The sequence below is a fragment of the Pinus tabuliformis genome, chromosome 2_2, assembly GCF_031772625.1.
Source record: "Pinus tabuliformis cultivar Carrire ecotype Pingquan chromosome 2_2, CPIR1, whole genome shotgun sequence".
Taxonomy (NCBI): Eukaryota; Viridiplantae; Streptophyta; class Pinopsida; order Pinales; family Pinaceae; genus Pinus; species Pinus tabuliformis.
This window is the reverse complement of record NC_142300.1, coordinates 784,842,970-784,861,631: the sequence shown is the minus strand read 5'-3', so window position 1 is coordinate 784,861,631 and position 18,662 is coordinate 784,842,970. Positions and strand designations below refer to the sequence as shown.

General features: G+C 41.2%; 1 long non-coding RNA gene across 1 annotated transcript in view; it reads right to left on the bottom strand.

Annotated features, from left to right (window-relative positions):
* LOC149195040 (uncharacterized) overlaps positions 1 to 18,662 on the bottom strand; it is a 125,332-nt gene that overhangs the window by 78,335 nt on the left and 28,335 nt on the right. The window lies entirely within an intron of this gene.

The following is an 18,662-nucleotide window of genomic DNA, read 5'->3' as shown; positions in this document are numbered from 1 at the left end:
TTTTCTCATACTTTCAAGGCTTGATACGAGGAACTGATGCTTCAGACTTGTAGAGGAGGAATGTATGAGTAGTAATGAGCTCACACAGATAGCAGAATGTTAAGGTGACAATTTTTAGTGCAACAATCTACTAAACAAAAGAATAATTAAGATATGAATCTACACTAGCATACATGTACAATAAAGAGGAGCCTTGGCTGCTAGGGTTGGGCCCTAACCCAAGAGCTTCAGCCCTCTGGGTTAACTCAGTTCTGGCTCAAAACAAAACTCATTCTTATTACCAAAACAATAAATTACATCAAAACAATTGTCACAAGTCTTGCAGCTTGAAAATAGAGTAGAGTTTTACAATAAAAATCTGAATCCTACTGAGGTCCTTGTAGGAATTTACAAGGTAAGTTCCTCAGAAAGAACACCAAAGGACACCGCTCACAAACAGATCGTAGATCAATACACCAGTACTTTTGACGTGGTTAAAACCCTCAAAGAGGGAAACAGTCCACGGCCTGAGCCAACGCGGCCACTTCAGGCAATTTATTAATAAAAGAATGAAAATTTACATAAGCTTCTCTCATGAACGGTTAACCTACAAATGACCCTCCATGCTCTTTAAATAGAGTTCATGGACCAATCGGGTGTTAAGCCACGGATCAAGTGTCGGTAATACCGAGGAGAGAATGAACCATCAGATCACTACATATCGTGACCGTCGGATTGTAAGTTACAAAATGTACATAGTAAAGAAACACACTTTACCTAACTCTATACTAGACCAAGTTGTACTTAACTATTTCCTATGTGTCGGAATATCCTAACATCCCCCCTTAAGAACAACTTGGGATAGGATTGAAGGATTTACAAATATGACACAATAGGAGAAGGAAGGAGGCACTAGAGCCTATCCCCCCTTAGTGACAACTTGCTGAACTCCAACCATAAATCTAAGTTTAGTGAACTTCGCCTCTGTGAGAGCCTTTGTAAAGATGTCTGCAACTTGATCATCTGTTGAACAATATTGCACTTCAAGAACATGGTCATGAATGAGCTTTCTGATGAAGTGCATGTGCAGTTCAATGTGCTTGCTGCGTTGATGTTGGACTAGATCTTTGCATAGTTGAATGGCACTTTGATTATCACACCAAAGTGTAGTCGGATGCTGCTGCTGAAAGCCAAACTCTGACAGGATCTGGCGAAGCCACAAGGCTTCCTTACTAGCTTCTACGGCACCACGATACTCTGCTTCTGCTGAAGAAAGAGAAATGGCACCTTGTTTCTTGCAAGCCCATGTAATAGGTCCTAAACCAAGAGTGAACACATAACCTGCAGTAGACTTCCGATCATCGCGGTCACCAACCCAATCGGAATCAGTGAAACCAACCAATAGAGGAGATGCTTCGGCACTGTAATGAATCCCAAACTGAACTGTACCTCGAACATAACGAAGTATTCTTTTAGCTGCTTTCCAATGAATTTCACGTGGGTTTTGCATAAACCGAGCAACAAGGCCAACAGCAAAGGAAAGGTCAGGACAAGTATGGGTTAGATACAAAAGTTTTCCTACAAGTTGACGGTATAAGGTAGCATCAACTTCAGGAGAAGTACAAGTGACTGAAAGTTTGACTCCAGACTGAAAGGGAGAAGGGGCTGGCTTACAGTCTTCCATGTGAAAATGGCGTAGAATATCACAGGCATACTTGGATTGGGAAAGGGAAATACCTTCCTTGGATTGCAAGACTTGAAGACTAAGAAAATAATGTAAGTGTCCTAAGTCTATCATTTCAAACTTCCTTTTAAGGCTAGACTTCACATGGTTTATAACGTTGGGATCACTACCAGTCAGGATAATATCATCAACATAAAGAACAAGAATGATAAGAGACTTGCCCACTTTCTTGGTGTAGACAATATTGTCAGAATGACACCTAGAAAAGCCAGTTTCTAAAAGAAAGTTATCCATTTTGGCATACCAAGCTCGAGGAGCTTGCTTGAGACCATAAAGGTATTTCTTAAGCCGACATACAAGGCAGGAGTCTGTTTGTATAAAGCCAATAGGTTGTTCCATATAGATTTCTTCATGCAAGTCCCCATGCAAGAAGGCGGATTTAACATCCATCTGATGGACTTCCCATTTGAAAGAGGCAGCAAGGGAAAGAACAAGGTGGATAGAGTTCATTTTGGCAACAGGGGAGAAGGTTTCAGTATAGCCAATGCCTTCAACTTGTGAAAAACCCTTAGCAACAAGATGAGCGTTATGTTTATCAACTTTCCCATCTGGTCCATACTTGGTTCTGTAAACCCATTTGCATCTAACAAGTTTTCGTCCCTTTGGTAGAGGAACAAGATCCCATGTATCATTTGCCAATAATGAATGATATTCTTCATTCATAGCTGCTTCCCAATCTGGATGGTCTGAAGCTTCTGCAAAGGTGTCAAGATCATAATTCACTGAATCTTGAGCCAGTGAAGAAGAGGCTCTCTCGAACTGAGAACGTGTATGTCGCTGATCTGTAGGATCACTGGCAAGATCACCTGCTGCATCCCGAGTAGCACGGACCCATTTTGGAAGCTGAGGAGCTAAAGGAGGATCCTGAGAAGGTGGGGGAGGATTTTCATCCTCACTTTCATCATCTGAAGAAGAAATATTTTCAAAAGTAGAAGAGATAGGGAGAGGTGGCACATCCGCCGAATTAGGCTCGCGGGCCGATATATTTTCAGCAAACTTTACATCTCTTCTAATGATAACATTTTTGGACTTAAGTGGAATAAGTCTATATCCTTTGACATCTTCAGAATATCCAACAAAAATACATTTTTCACTCTTAGGTTCTAAAGCTTTATGTTTCTCATCTGGAATATGGGCCCATGCTTCACTTCCAAAAACACGAAAGTGACTTACATCTGGTTTGATTGAGCTCCATGCTTCTTCTGGAGTGATATTCTTTAAAACCTTAGTAGGAGTGTGATTTATTATATAATTTTCACAGTTAATTGCTTCTGCCCAATAATTAAGACTAAGTCCTTTAGATTGAAGCATACAATTATCCATTTCTTTTAAGGTGCGATTCTTCCTTTCAACTACACCATTTTGTTGTGGAGTGTATGGAACAGTATGTTGCATTTGAATTCCATTCTCAGTGCAAAAGTTGATGAATGTGTTTTTAACATATTCTCCACCATTATCAGATCTTAGCTTAAGAATTTGATGTCCAGATTGTTTTTCAACAAAGGCCTTAAAGGCCAAGAACATGTTAAATACTTCACTCTTGAGTTTTAAGAAGTATACCCAAGTGCGTCTGGAGAAATCATCAATGAAAGTTAAGAAATACTTGTAGCCAGAGAATGAAGCAACTGGAAGTGGACCACATAAATCACTATGCACGAGTTGTAAAGGGGCTGAGGCGTGCCAAGAGGCACATTTTTCAAAACTGTCCCGATGATGTTTTCCGAGTACACATCCGGAACAAACACCATCTCTGCAAGATACCATTGGAAGACCTGTCACCATATTTTCTTTACATAGATTCTGAAGAGAGCGATAGTTTAAGTGACCAAATCGCTCATGCCAAAGTTTGCTCACTTCATCATTATGAGCAACAAATACTGAGGGAAGATTTGATGACCCAAAGTTGTGAAACTTATACAATATTGTAGAATCATCAGCAATGCCAGTAGCTAAAAACTGTCTAGGATCTCTTAGGTCCTTAATTACAACATCATGAGGTGAAAATTCAACGATTTTACCTTCACCTGAATGGGTTATCTGATATACAGATAGAAGGTTGCAGGATAAGGTTGGAACACATAATACATCATTAAACTGACCATTGTCTAGATGAACAGTTCCAGTTCCTACAACACTAAGAGATCTATCATCACCAACATATATATTTTTGGTGTTACAATCATTTAAAGAAGAAAACATGGCTTTGTTTTTGGCCATGTGATAAGAAGCTCCAGAATCAATGAGCCACTCATGAGAATGAGAAGAAGAAGATACATTTAGTGCATACCCAGACCGAGATGCTTGAGGTCCTTAATTACAACATCATGAGGTGAAAATTCAACGATTTTACCTTCACCTGAATGGGTTATCTGATATACAGATAGAAGGTTGCAGGATAAGGTTGGAACACATAATACATCATTAAACTGACCATTATCTAGATGAACAGTTCCAGTTCCTACAACACTAAGAGATCTATCATCACCAACATATATATTTTTGGTGTTACAATCATTTAAAGAAGAAAACATGGCTTTGTTTTTGGCCATGTGATAAGAAGCTCCAGAATCAATGAGCCACTCATGAGAATGAGAAGAAGAAGATACATTTAGTGCATAGCCAGACCGAGATGCTTGACAACCACATGCAGAAAGTGCCATTCCTGAAGATGAAGTTGAAGTTGAAGATTGCTCCAAATGGATGTTATGCTTCTTCATTGCTGCTTCCAAGGCTTCCATCTTCTTAAAGCATTTGGATTCTAAGTGGCCATCCCGATTACAAAAGTTGCAATGTCTATCAGTCTTCTTCCATTTGTTTTTATTTGTCTTATCATTTTGTTGAAATGATTTTTCATTTTGAGGCAGAAATTGCTTAGGACCTTTGTTTGGTTTAGGACCATTCCTTTTAGGATACGACTTCTTAGGATTCTTTGAATTTGGTTGCTGCTGGGCGGCTAACGCTTTCTTAGAAGAGTTTCCAAGATGAAGAAGACCAAGGTGTAAGAGTTTTTCTTATTCTCTTATTAAAGAATCACAAAAGGAATCAAAGGAAGGGGACTTATAGGCTTGTCCTTGAGAAATGAAGGCTTCTCTTGTGGAATGGAAGGTGGAAACAAACACAGAATAGGCTGGTCCCAACTTAGTAAGAATGGAGTAGATAAGGCTACTATCTTCTTTCTTAACCTTAACACCTTCCAAGAGAAGTCTAAGGGTCTTGAACTTGGACAAAAAATCTTCAATGCAAGAAAAATTATTGGGGTCCAATGTAAGCAATTCATTTTCAAGTTGATGGGCTTTAAGTTCATTTTTAATTCCAAAGACTTTAGTAATCTGTTTCATTGCTTCATCAGGAGTATCAAGTTTTGCAATATGGAATCTAAGATCTGGAGAAATAGACATCCTTATCAACCCACGTGCTTGGTCTTGCCTATTTTCCCATTTAGCGGCCTTGTCTTCATCTTTCGGTTTGGTCTCTTGGCCTGTGGCTATTCTGTAAAGACCTTTACTTCTAAGTAAATCCACAATGTAGGACCACCATTGGAAGTAGTTGGTGCTGTCAAGAATAACTTGGCATGGACTTTCCATTTAAAAAAAACTGAAGCTATAGATGCTGAAACTAAGTGTTTCAACGGAAATATCTCGAAAAATTAGGTTGTTTAAAAAAAAAACGGTTCTGAAAATGGCTTCCGGATGAAGAAGTTATGGCTTTTTGAAGAAAATTTGATGAAGTCGCCGACGAAGTGCGGGAATGTGCGGAAATGAAAAAATCCGCCCCCACAAAATGGAGACTTGAACCCAAGACCTCTACTCTCATAAATTAGCTTTGCACCAAGTGAGCTATACAAAAAGTTTGAGAGAGAGAGAGGGGGGGGGTTGATGCTTTGGGTTGCGTGCTTGCTTTGAGAAAGCTCTTTTTCCCTACAAAACAAAAAACACAAAACCCAACACGGACATACAAAAAAAACGAACCTTGCGGCTCGAAGTTAGCTTTAGCCGGAAACTAAATATTTTCCTCAATGTTTCTGATTTTCCGAGATCACACTAAGGCGCAACGCAAAAGGGCATACGCATGAGAAAAATCCTTCCTTTCTGTTTCTGATTTGCCCAGATCGCACAGAGTCGCAGGGCAAAGATCATACGCAGAAATGAAAGGTATAGATCCGGTATTAAAAAAAGCTAAATAAACCGAAAACCGAAATAAACAGAGAAAAAATAATTGTAAACTGCAAATAAACACTGTATACCTCCAGATCTTAAAAATGACGCAGCAGGGGCTACCGGAAACCTTTTCGCGTGAAACGAAAGGGGTTCCTCCCTGGAACAGATGCTCCCAACACAACAGAGCAGTCATATCGGCCCGAAAGCAGTCAGAAAGAGTATATCTAGGAAACGGTAGTCGGATGCAGTTCTACCGGCTTCAGATTTGGATCACCAACGGACGCGGCCCTCAAATAGCTCTGATACCATGTAGGAATTTACAGGGTAAGTTCCTTAGAAAGAACACCAAAGGACACCGCTCACAAACAGATCGTAGATCAATACACCAGTACTTTTGACGTGGTTAAAACCCTCAAAGAGGGAAACAGTCCATGGCCTGAGCCAACGCGGCCACTTCAGGCAATTTATTAATAAAAGAATGAAAATTTACATAAGCTTCTCTCATGAATGGTTAACCTACAAATGACCCTCCATGCTCTTTAAATAGAGATCATGGACCAATCGGGTGTTAAGCCACGGATCAAGTGTCGGTAATACCGAGGAGAGAATGAACCGTCGGATCACTACATATCGTGACCGTCGGATTGTAAGTTACAAAATGTACATAGTAAAGAAACACACTTTACCTAACTCTATACCTTACTCTATACTAGACCAAGTTGTACTTAACTATTTCCTATGTGTCGGAATATCCTAATAGTCCTAGGCCTCTCTACTTATACACCTGAAGTCTCCAATGACTTCCTTAAAATTAGGGAGGCTTGGCTCCCAAACTCGAGATAAACTGGTGCTTTGTCTTTCACTTGCTCGGCTGCCTTCTAGTCCTCATGATTTGGTTGTTTTCACTTCAAGCTGATGGAGGAATATTCAAATGGAGGTGTATTAAATGAGGAGGATTTACCTCCTATAATCCCTCTCCCTTGTCCCATTCGAGTTTTGACCTTGGTCTTTGCCAAAATTCCTTGCTTTTATCCTTTAATCCCGCATAAAATGCACATTAGACCACAAAGCAAAATATCCAACTCCAACTCAACTCATAAACAAAATATAATGAAAAGTATGCAATAAGTTATGAGAATAGTTGGTTTGACTAAGCTAGGAGGTGAATTAAGGCCCATATAATTACCCAATGATGAGGCTCATCATCACCCCCCTACTAAAAGTGTTGCTCATCCTCTGAGCAACTTAGTCAATATCCATATCCTTCATGGCTCTGGTAGCCTCTCTAACATCCCATGCCTCTATTGTGGTCTCCTCTTCCTGTTCATAGAAGCGTGCTTTCTTTTCTACCTCTTCCCACTGCATCTTTTCTCCCTTCTAGCATCCCTAAGAGTAGTGGTGGACTAAGTTTTAGGCCTATCCAATTTATCTTCAACCTTCGTATATATTGCTTATACATAGGTGTCTTGTTGATTTCCTCTCTCAACCTTTGAGGGGAGTGATATTCTCTTATCTTTAAGATGTATGGTAGTGTGTTCCATCTCCTTCGGCAAGCATGTATACTATCATCTCCTAGCAGCTTGAACATGTCCTCAAAATGTGAAATTGCTTGCTCTTGGGCAACACGATATCTAGGTGCCAGCTAAGGATCATTTGCAATCAAATTATGGGTATTGATGACGGCCATGGGTTTTGATTGTTCAACTCTGATCAAAAGAGGTTCAGTTTTCCCTCTAGAAAATATCCTTTTCATCTCTGCACCTGTTGTCTCCTCATGGTTCATCCATGATGCCAAAGCCATTAATTGTAGATCTCCTAGCTTGGCATTAGGGTCCCAAATATTCATGTCTGTGAGGGCCATGTTGTGTAAATAAAACTCAGCCATTTTGGCCCTATCCTCTAGTGTAATTTGATCACAAAGATCAATAAACTGTCCGTAGTCCTGAAATGGCATGGTTCCCCTCTATGCTAGTGTCTTAATCTGAAACTGCAACCATTGTTCTTTGAGGTAGAGAGCATAGGATTTAGCTGGCATCCTACATTGGATTGCCTCCAAGGAGAGGCTAGCCATACATGCTAGTTGGTTCTCTCTTTCCTGTAGCTGTCCCCTCAGCCATGCATTTTCTGTCTCAAGTTGATTTCTCATTATAGCTTCTCTATCCCTTAAGCCACTTAGCTCTCTGCCCATTTCTTTGAGTTTCTCCTCCATGTGCCCAATGTCTTCCACCCCCTTTGATTTGGCGATCTGCATCCATTGGTGAGTTCTGGCCCTCTCCTTCTCAAGCTCGAAGAATAGTGGGATGGAAAATTTTTGAGGTATGACCCTGCCTCCTTCAATAAACCGGTAATAGGAGTCCAGGTTAGGTTGGGGGTTGGGTTCCTTTGTCTCTAGGTCCTCCTCTTTAGCTTCTTGCTACTCCCCTACCTTTCTTTCCAATTTCTGTGCCTCCTATAGATTCAGCAGAGTATCCTGTAGGACTGTTTTTGCTTCTTGTACATTTTGTTGTGGATCCTTTAGGATTTCCTTACCCTTTGCGGAAGTTGATCTAGTATTAGGCCTCCTTACATAGGTGATAGGGGACTTAGGGGAAGGAATTTTGTCTTTTTGTGTAGGGGAATCTTCAATCTCAATAGGAATTTTTGTTGATGTTTGTGGCTTCCCCTATCTTATTCTTGTGCTCTTTCTTGTCCTGAAATATAGTGGGGTCTGCCTCTGCCTTTTTCTTTTTTTCTTGATTAGGGTGCTAATAGCAGTGAGGGCAACTGCTGCCTCTCTCTCAGTGGCCTCTGGAGACACCCTAGGTGACTCCTCCTTGTGTTTTGTCCCCTCTGTTTTATTGTCTTCTTCCTCTTTGTTTTTCCTGTCTTCTTCTTCTTGTAGATCTTCATCATCTCTATCAGTTTCCTCCTTAATTTCATCCTTTGTTTCTTCATCATCCCCATTCTCTTCTCCCTCTTCTTCTTCATCTTCATCATGTTCCTTTGTGTCAGCTCCTTCTTCATCCATCTCATCCTTATCTTGCTCTGTATCTTCCTCTTCATGTTTTACTTCCTCTTCACTGACATTAGGACTAACACCATAAGTGAGAGATTTGATGTCATCCTCTGCTGGCAGGTCTCTGAAAACTGACCATGTTATAGGGGTTCTGAGGTTTTGAAGGGAATCTTCAATGAGGATCCTAATCAACCCATGGTGAGCCAATTGTTGGGAATTCCCCTCCTTCACTTTGATGCTTGAGTCTATGAGTGAATGAAGAAAGAAATATGGTATGTTGAGCCTTTGGTGAAGGGGTGTTTCTACTCCAAATCTTAATTCTTCAAGGATCCTAAAATGATAGCCATAGACAACACTATATCTACCCTCACATGAGATGTATTTGATTAGCTGGTAGCCTACCTTACTCCATGGATATGGCAGAATTTCCCTCCTTACTCCATTTTTGTCCTCAGTGGGTTCTTCACCTTCTACAAAGAATCTTCTTTTTGCCACCTGGCTGTCTCCTTTGTCTTCTTTTCTCCATGGGATTCCTAGGGGAAGTGTGGTGACCCTGCTAATGAGCTCAGGGGTGAGATCTATAGTGAGGTCCCTTATTACAATAGTGGCATGGATTCTGTTGTGTGGAGTGAGGGAGAGAGCAAATTCTTGAGCCACCTCATCATCATACCCTCTTAATTTTTTGAAAAACCTGATCCAATTATGTCTTGTGAAGATTTCAAGCACCTAGGGGTGTTGTTGGATTCTCACAGTGTTTGTGGGCTCTCTCCTATTAAACCCTCCTGTCATCTTGCTGGTGAAGCTTGAGGAGAAATGAGAGGGTTGAAACAATTTTTTAAAATGCGGGAGCAAAACAGAGTTGACTGTGTATTTAATTCTCTTCACACAGTTGCTAAATTCACTCAAATTTAGAGTATCCTTGGTTCATTTACTTGCAAAGGGGGATGTAATTTTAAAGCCTGCCTCTTTAGACTGGTGGCAGTGGCCAATTCTCGTGATATCCCTTCTGAAATATTCTCTTCCGATCCTATAGACAGTCTTTGCGTATCCTATAGACTGTATCCTATAGGAATTCCTGTGCATGCTCTCGTAGGAATTCCTGTGCAGTGAACGATGGATCTTTGCTTCCAATGGGTGGCCTAAGTTATGAAAGTGACTTGAGTGAGGGAGTTTTGAGGAGGTGAAATGCATGAATGCATGGGAACGATGTTTTATTTCCTCTTATGGTGATTCAGGGTGAGGTGGTGTGCCGGCAGCAAAGGTACATTGCCATTTTTTGATCGTTGGTCGCCACTACCACCTCATCATTTCCAACTTATTGTAATTAGCTCCCACCTCATAGATCCATATTTTAACCGCTTTTTGTCCTACTCCTTCTCTGTCTTTGAGTTGACTGTAGCCACGTGTGAGTGGACCCTCGGTTGTGCATGTGCTGACTGAACGAAGGTGGCCAAGTTAACCTACCACTTTTTCACTTATAAACCAACTATCTCATAACCCTTACAATTTTTTACTACATGATGCATATGAGAGAGAAAGTGGTATACTTACCTGTGGTTTCAATGCTATGTTGCAGTTGTCGAAGACCAGAGGTGCTGTTGTGTATATTTGTTGCATGCCGTTCTTCTTCCTCCTCTTGTTGTCTGCTAATGGTTTATTTGTTTTTGCAAGTATCTGTGGTTGAAGATCTGATGTTGTTGCTTTGGAGCTCCTGGATCATCCGGTGAAGACTTGTTGTTGGTGTGATTGGCATTCTGTGGGATAGGCTGCTACAGGATTTCCTATAGGATGTCCTGTAGCTGCTTCTCCCTTAGAATTCTTTAATCATTTTTCTTGTTGGGGCTATGAGGATGGTGACATGGATGGAAGGAAGGAGTGGAAGTGTGGAGAGGAAAGGATACTCACGTAATGCTCTTTACTCCTCTTTGTTTCCTCTTTTTTTCTTTTCTTTTCTTTTCTTTTTGAAAACTGGAAGAAACTGTTGAAACTGGCCTTTTTTTTTTTAATGGTGAGTGCAGGGATGATGATGGTGGACGAGGTGAGGTGCTAGATCATGAATAGGGTGAATTTTAGGGACCTAACAAGTCCATCATATGCCTTCAGATTGCTTCCTGTAGGATTTCTAGGTCATTGTAATTCCTACAGGATCATCCTGTAGGTTTTTAGGGGATCTTGTAGGAATACAGGGGATCCTATAGAAAACACAGTCCTTGCATAAATCGAAGCAATGGAGTGGAAAAATGACAAAAATGATGGAGGGATGCATGGTAAGGAGTGAAGAAAATGAATATATGAGAGGCAAGGGTCTCCTTGGGATCCTCTTTTGCTCCTTGACTGTCCTTCTCGCCCACTTGCAAATGGAAATTTCATGATAAATATGTTTTTTTTTTTTGGAAAAACAACTAGGTTGCCTCAGAGAGGTTTTCACCCTAGTTGTTTTCCCTGGGCGCCTCAAGAAAGGTTTTCACCCAGGGATCTTCTTATTCTCTTTTTCTTTTTGTTCTTTTTTCCTCTCCTTTTTTTTCATCACTGGGCCGCCTCAAGAGGTTTTCAACCCAAAGATGGGACTCAGGCGCCTCATGGAGGTTTTCTCCCAAGTCCTTATTCTTTTTTCTTTTTTTCTCAGTGATTTGAGGAGGGAGGAGTTGGAACTTGCTCCACTGTCATCATTGTTTTATTGATATCATCAACGAACTCTTGTTTTGATAAAGGTCTCTTGTACATTTTCATTGGATGTCCATTAACAAGCAAAGGAATGGCTTCTTCATCTATGGTTCTGATTTGCACTGAACCATTATCATGGCATCTTTCTACAACATAAGCTCCGAGCCATCTTGTCCTTAACTTGCCCTTGAAGTCTTTATACCTAGAATCATATAACAATGCCCAATCGCCTTCCTGAAATTTCTTCTCCTTAATATTTTTATCATGCCAGATCTTCCTCTGAAGTTGAACTACCTCTGTATGTAGGAGGGCCTGCATTCTGAATTCATGCAAGCCATTCAATTGGAACAATCTCTTTTTCTGTGCACAGCTAAGATCCAAATCTAGTTGGGCTGCCATCCTTAATGTGTTATATTCAAATTCAATGGACAGCAAGGCCTTTTTCCCATAGACCAGCTCATAGGGTGTGAATCTAGTGGTGGTCTTCCATGTGGTATTATAGGCCTAGGTGGCCTCAACTAGTCTTTTTTCCCAATCCTTCTTGTTGCTGCTCACCACCTTGGTTAAGATGCCCTCCAGTGCTCTGTTGGTCACCTCCACTTGCCCATTAGCTTGTGGATGATAGGAAGTGGAGGTCCTATGCTTGATCTTGTGATGGCTGAGCAGGTCTTCAATCACGTTGAAGGTAAATTGGCTGCCTTGGTCTATGGCCAACTCTCTAGGGTACCAAAATTTGTAGAATACATTCTCCCTTAGGAACTCAGCCACCTTCTCTTCTGTTGCTACCTTAATTGCCTTGGTTTCAGCCCACTTAGTCAAACAATCAGTGCACATAATAATGTACTGTTTTTTCCTAGAAGGAGGGTCAATAGGCCCAATGCAGTCCATGCCCCACTTGTCAAATGGCTCGAAAGTCACTTGAGGTTGCAGAGGCATTTCATCTCTTGGAGTAGGCCTTCCCATCCTCTGGCGTCGATCACACTGACTAGTGTGCTTTTTCACATCCTGATGAAGAGTGGACCAATAATACCATGCTTGTAACACTTTGAATGTTTTCCTCTTTGCTGCAAAGTGACCTCCACAAGGCCCATCATGACAGGCTAGAAGGATGTCAAAGGCTTCCTCTTCCCTGACACACCTTCTCAAGATTTGATCTGGGCAAAGTTTCAAAAGATTGCCCCCAATCCAAGTGAAGGGGCACTTTTCCTTACTATCTTTCTCTTTTCTTTGGAGGACAAGTTTGGTGGGAACTGTGTTGATACCAAATAGTTTGCTATATCAGCAAACCATGGAGAGAGAACTGAAATAGCAAACAAGTGCTCGTCTGGTAACTGGTCATCCACCATTCCTTCTTCACTTGCAGGCACATTTACCCTAGATAAAAAGTTTGCAACAACATTTTCCTTACCAGGCTTATCAACAATGGTTAGATCAAACTGCTGTAATAAAAGTAACCATCTTATAATTCAAGCATTCACATCTAGTTTGTTCATTAAATATTTGATTGCAGCATGGTCAGTATGCACAAATGTTTGATAGCCTGTAATGTAATGCCTGAATTTTTTTAATGAATGCACAACAGCCAAGAGTTCCTTTTCGATCACTGTATAATTTAGTTCAGCCTTTGACAAGTTCTTACTGATAAAATAGATAGCATAAGGCAGTTTTTCATCTACCTGACCTAGGGCTGCTCCTATGGCTTTGTGTGAGGCATCAGCATGAATATGAAAGGGGAGGGCCCAGTTTGGGCCTCAGAGAATTGGTGCAGTGGTTAGCTTATCCTTTAGAATGTCTAAGGCCTCTTGACAACTTTTTGACCATATAAACTCAGAATCTTTGGCCAACAAACCAAATAAATGAGAGGCCAACTTGCTAAAGTCATTTATGAACCTTCGGTAGTATCCAACTAACCCTAGGAAACTTCTAACATCTCTTTGCTTTTGAGGAGGTGGGACCCTTTGGATGATGGCTATTTTGTTTGGGTCCACCTGCAATTCTTGCTGAGATATTGAATCCCTGCAGTCATTAAGAATTCACATTTTTTAGAATTGAGAGACAGGTTCATTTCAATGAATTTGTGCAGTACTTTGCCTAGGTTAGACAGGGCTTCTTGAAAATCATAGCCATAAGGTGTAAAATCATCCATATAAATCTCCACTGCATCATGGACTAATTCGGCGAAAATACTCAAGACCGCTCTTTGGAAAGTGGCAAGAGCATTGCATAGGCCAAAACGAAGGACCCTATAGGCAAAAGTACCCCAAGGATAGGTGAATGTGGTCTTATCCTGGCCTTCTGGGCAGATCTGGATTTGGTTGTACCCACTGAATCCATCTAGGAAAGAGAAAAACCTTTTCCCTGCCAGGTCGTCTAGCACTTGGTCAATGAAGGGTAGAGGAAAATGATCCTTCTTTGTGGCTTTGTTCAACTCCTTGTAATCAACACAAATCCTCCACTTACCATTTTTCTTGGGAACTAACACTAAAGGGGAGACCCACTCACTATCGGAGATAGGGTAAATGAATCCTGCATCTAGCAGTTTTTGCAGTTCTTATTTGACTATATCTTTAAGAGCTGGATTCATCCTCCTTTATGGTTGCCGGACCGGCTTGCAACCTTCTTTGATGTATATGTGGTGAGTACACACTGAGGGGTGTACTCCCTTCATTTCCTTGTAACTCCAAGCGAAGGCTTCTAGATTTTCCTTTAACATGTTGCATAGCTTCTCCTCTTCGAGAGCAGAAAGAGATGGATTGATTTTCAAGGTTTTCTTTGGGTTGAATTCTATGGTTTTGACACGGAGTGGGTTGGAATCAGTCAAGCATAAGTCAATTGGATGATTGTTTTGGGTTTCCTTTACTGCTTCTTCTAAAGGTAATGAACTGGGAGTTGGACTTTGGAGCAGGTGTTCAATCAAGTCATCCTCATCTTGCTGTCCTCCTCCCATGGTTGCTTCCAAAGCATAAAGTTGGGTGGAATAAACTTCATCTTCTTCCTCCTCCTCCAACCATAAAGGTAAATCATGCTCTAGAGAAGGTTGAGTAGGAGGGTATAGGACTAACTGCTTGGACATATGCCCATTCTTGATGGTCATATTCCCAGCTCTGCAGCTAATGTAAGCATCGGTTGTGGCCAACCATGGCCTCCCAAGGATGAGAGGATAACCAGTAAGCTTAGCCTTAGGCTAGAGAACTAGGAAATCTACAGGGTACTCCCAGGAGTCAATGGAGACCATCAAATCTTCCACAATTCCCTCAGGGATTACTGTGGAACGGTCTGCAAGTTGCAGAATTGTTGTGGTCATCCTCAATGACCCTTGGAGGTTGAGCTTGAGCATGGTGTCCTTGGTCATCACATTAATGGCAGCCCCAAGATTGATCAGAGTGTTTGGGACAATGGTGCCATTGATGTGCACATCTACTATAGGGCTTCCAGGGTCCAAATATTTTGGACATATTACCTACCCCAGCATTAAGTCGGACAACTGCCCAATGACATTAATGGTAGGGGCATCCCTTTTTTGCCTCCCTAGATGTTTGAACCATTTCTCCTTAATCAACTTATTATAAATGGGAACATCTTTTATTGCCTGGAGAAGGGGGATCTTCACACACATATTTTTCAATTCTCCCAAAAGTCTAGTCTCTTCTGGAGTAGGTTGGAGTGGTTGGGATAATCTCTCAGGAAAGGGTGGATTTACTTTATGGTTGCTTTCCTCTCTTTCTTCCTCAACCTCCCTAGGTGGAGGGGGAGGTTGGTTATCCGGGAGAACTCTCCCATATCTCAGGTTAATCTCCTGGATTTCCACAACATAAGCTGGATATGATGTCTCTCCACTGTATACTTGTTGAGTTTGCCTATTGTTCGAGTTTGGATTTGGCTGGGCAGGCATCTGGGGTTGCTTAGGTGGAGCAGAGTGTAGGAGCTGTGGTTGGGCAGGTGGTGGAGGCAATAGAGCTGGAGCATTGTTGTATTGGGGCCTCCACCCCTGGAGTGGTGTATTCCACTAAGGTTGTGGTGGAGCGTAAGGTTGAAATGACTGGCTGGCTAGCTGGGAATGATATTGAGATGCATAGGGCCAAGGAGGGGGTGTACACCAGGAAGGATGAGCAAGGATCCCCAAGAAGGTATAGCTGTGGTTTGGTTGGCGTTGTAATATGCATGCGATGACCCTTGCATGCCCTGCTGGTATGGTCTAGGCCCAGGAGGTCTCCTATGGTTAATGTAGCAAATATGCTCAGTGACCACTTCAGCTCCTTGATATACAGCTTTGAGTCCAGGTAAAGAAGGGCACTTGTGTGTGGAGTGGTTTTCTTCAGAGACCGAGAAAATTTCAATATAGTTCAATGGACATTCATTCCTAGGATGCCTCCTGGTGCATCTAGGACAAAAGATGGCCAAGGCTCTCTCTGATTCCTCCTGCTTCCTTTTAATGTTCATGGTGTCCATTCGCAAGGCAAGGGTTTGCAGCATCTCACTTTTGAAATCTTCCAGCATGTTTCCAACTTCACCCTTGATGGATGAATTGGAAGATGATGTACTGGCCATAGGCTAACTACCCCTACCTTTTTTCCTAGCCGCCCTAGAATGGTTTCTAAAGACAGTCTTGATATCCTCATAGGGTAATTGGTAGATATCTCCTCCTACTAACAATTGTAAGGTATCCAGAAGATCTTCTCTTACTCCCCTAAGCAGGACCAACTTTAGTGACTCAAGGTCAAGTGTGCACTTGGCCCTTCTGTAACTGAGCTGGAATCTTTCTTCGTAGTCTTCTAAGGATTCATCATGGCCTATGGTCATCCTGAAAATTTCTTCTTTAGTATCCTTTGACCGACAATAGTCCCGATATTTGTTGTTAAAGGCCTGCTGCATCTGAGCCCAAGTTGTGATGCTATCTCTAGGTAAGCCCATGAACTAGCGCAATGCTACATCCTTGAGGGTAGATAGAAATAGTTTTAACTTTTTCTCATCATCTGTATAGTCATAGGTTCGGCATATAACAAAAAACTCAAATAGGAAAGTGTCGGGGTCCTCTGTGGTCAGGCCATGGAAATGAGGTAGGGAAGAGGGGCTTATATTTTTCATCTTAGTGTCTCCATTGGTTTCCATGATGGGGAAGACACCCTCAACTCTCTCTCTATTCCCTCTGTCATTTCAGTTTTCAGCCATTGGTTCAGCAGGAATGGGTTCCTCTTCTTCTTCTTCTTTCCCTGTAGGTTCTTCAAATATGTCATGTTTCTCACCTAAAGGTTCCTCCAATTCATATCCATCGAAGAAGAGAGAAGGTTGGCTGTTGGATGCAGTGGGGGTATTTGGAAAAAATTTCCCTAAGTTGTCCCTATTCCTACGAGGCATGAAAGGAAATATTTTTGGGTTGGTTTTGTATTTTTTTTTTTAAACTTGGAAAGTACTTTGCATAAATGAAATTGTTGATTGAATGAAAATTACTAACATAATGAAAAAGCTACTTGTTGAATTGAAATCCTACTTGCAGAATGGAAAGGAAAGCAGATAATGTAAAATGAAAGAAAGGAAACAACTAGATTACTTTTGTAGAAATAAACTAATGGAAAAATATTGAAGACAAGAAATAGAAGAAAAGAAAGCAGTAATGACATTCTACTCAGACAACTCTGTGGCAACAGTGCCAAAAAGTGATGAGCACCAGTATTGCAGTAAGGATGTTGCAACTCCTGGGCTACCAGCTTTACTTATCAACCCGGGGTTCGTACAAACTTGGAGGTGACAGTGTTGTATGCACAAGTAAAAGTGATGGTTCTACCTGTTGTCATTGTTCAGCTAGCGAGAGACCACTGGGGTTCCAAGCCAGACTTCTATAGAGTGAGAAGAAGCTTGATTCTTTGATGGGAGAAGGGAAAATCTACTCTAAGAGAGATACTCTACTGCAGTAATGGGAAAAACCACCATGTAATGCTAAATCACACCATACCCTAATTAACCATTTAAGCAGCTATGCTAAGAAGAATTGCTAAATCAACATTAAACAAATGCTACTATTTAAGTTGCAGAAGTAAAAAGCATCAAACAATACTAATGTGCAAGCAAAGAAACTAAACTAAATATGTTTTCACTTTTTTGTTTTTTAGGCAAAATCAAGTATGCAAACTAATTATTCTTGTGGATGTGACAGGTGGATGGAATGTGTTTGAGGATGGCTAGAAGGTTTATGAAGTGGTTGGATGGTGTGGAGGGCTCCTAGGAGGCTTTTTGTGACTTCCTATAGGTTTCCCATCAATTCGGCCTCAAAACAAGCCATTTCAGGAAAACCTACAAGATGTACTAGAAACCTATAGGATGATCATGTAGGAATTACAGGAAACCTACAGGATACAACCGAGAGCTAATTGGGAGATGTTGGAGGTGTTGGGAAGCTTGGGAAAGGTGTGTGATGGGTGGAATGGAGTGTTAGAAGGTCTAGGAGCACTCAGGAGTCAATATCCAAGATAAGATATGGCTAGATTCACTCAATGTATCTAGGGGAATTTCAATGAAAAATGATGAAAAATTGGTGAGGGTGATGGTGAAACAAGGGGTGGCTAAGGTGGATGAAGTGGAAGGTGGTTGCTAGTGATGAAGTCTTGATCTCCTCCTGAAGTACCTGCTCTGCTTAAAACATGTGTGTCTCCCCACAACTATGCAACAAGATACATTTTCATAAACTAGAAAATCATGAATCAATTACCTATATTATGCATGAAGAGATTTGTTGAAGGGAATGAAAGCATGAGTGAGATATTATTGCAAGAATGGAGATGGAAAAAGATGACAATGAAATCTACCTTGCAACATTAACCAAATACTGAATCAAAGACAACAAACTCCAAAGCTCATACAAGAACTAGAAATCTGTGTTTTTGGGGCTGCTGAAGGGTCCCTTCCTTAAGTCATGGTCCCAGAGGGAGGAAGTGAGGCCAAGACACCTGCTGACAACCTTGTGGTGATCCTTTTTCTCCTTGCTAACTTGCTACTTGAAAGAAGGCACAAATGGAAGCAAACTATCACACAACCAATCTAATCTACACTGTTGTAATGGAAATGCATCTACTAAACAAATGAACAATTAAGCTATGAATCTACACTAGCATACATGTAAAATAAAGAG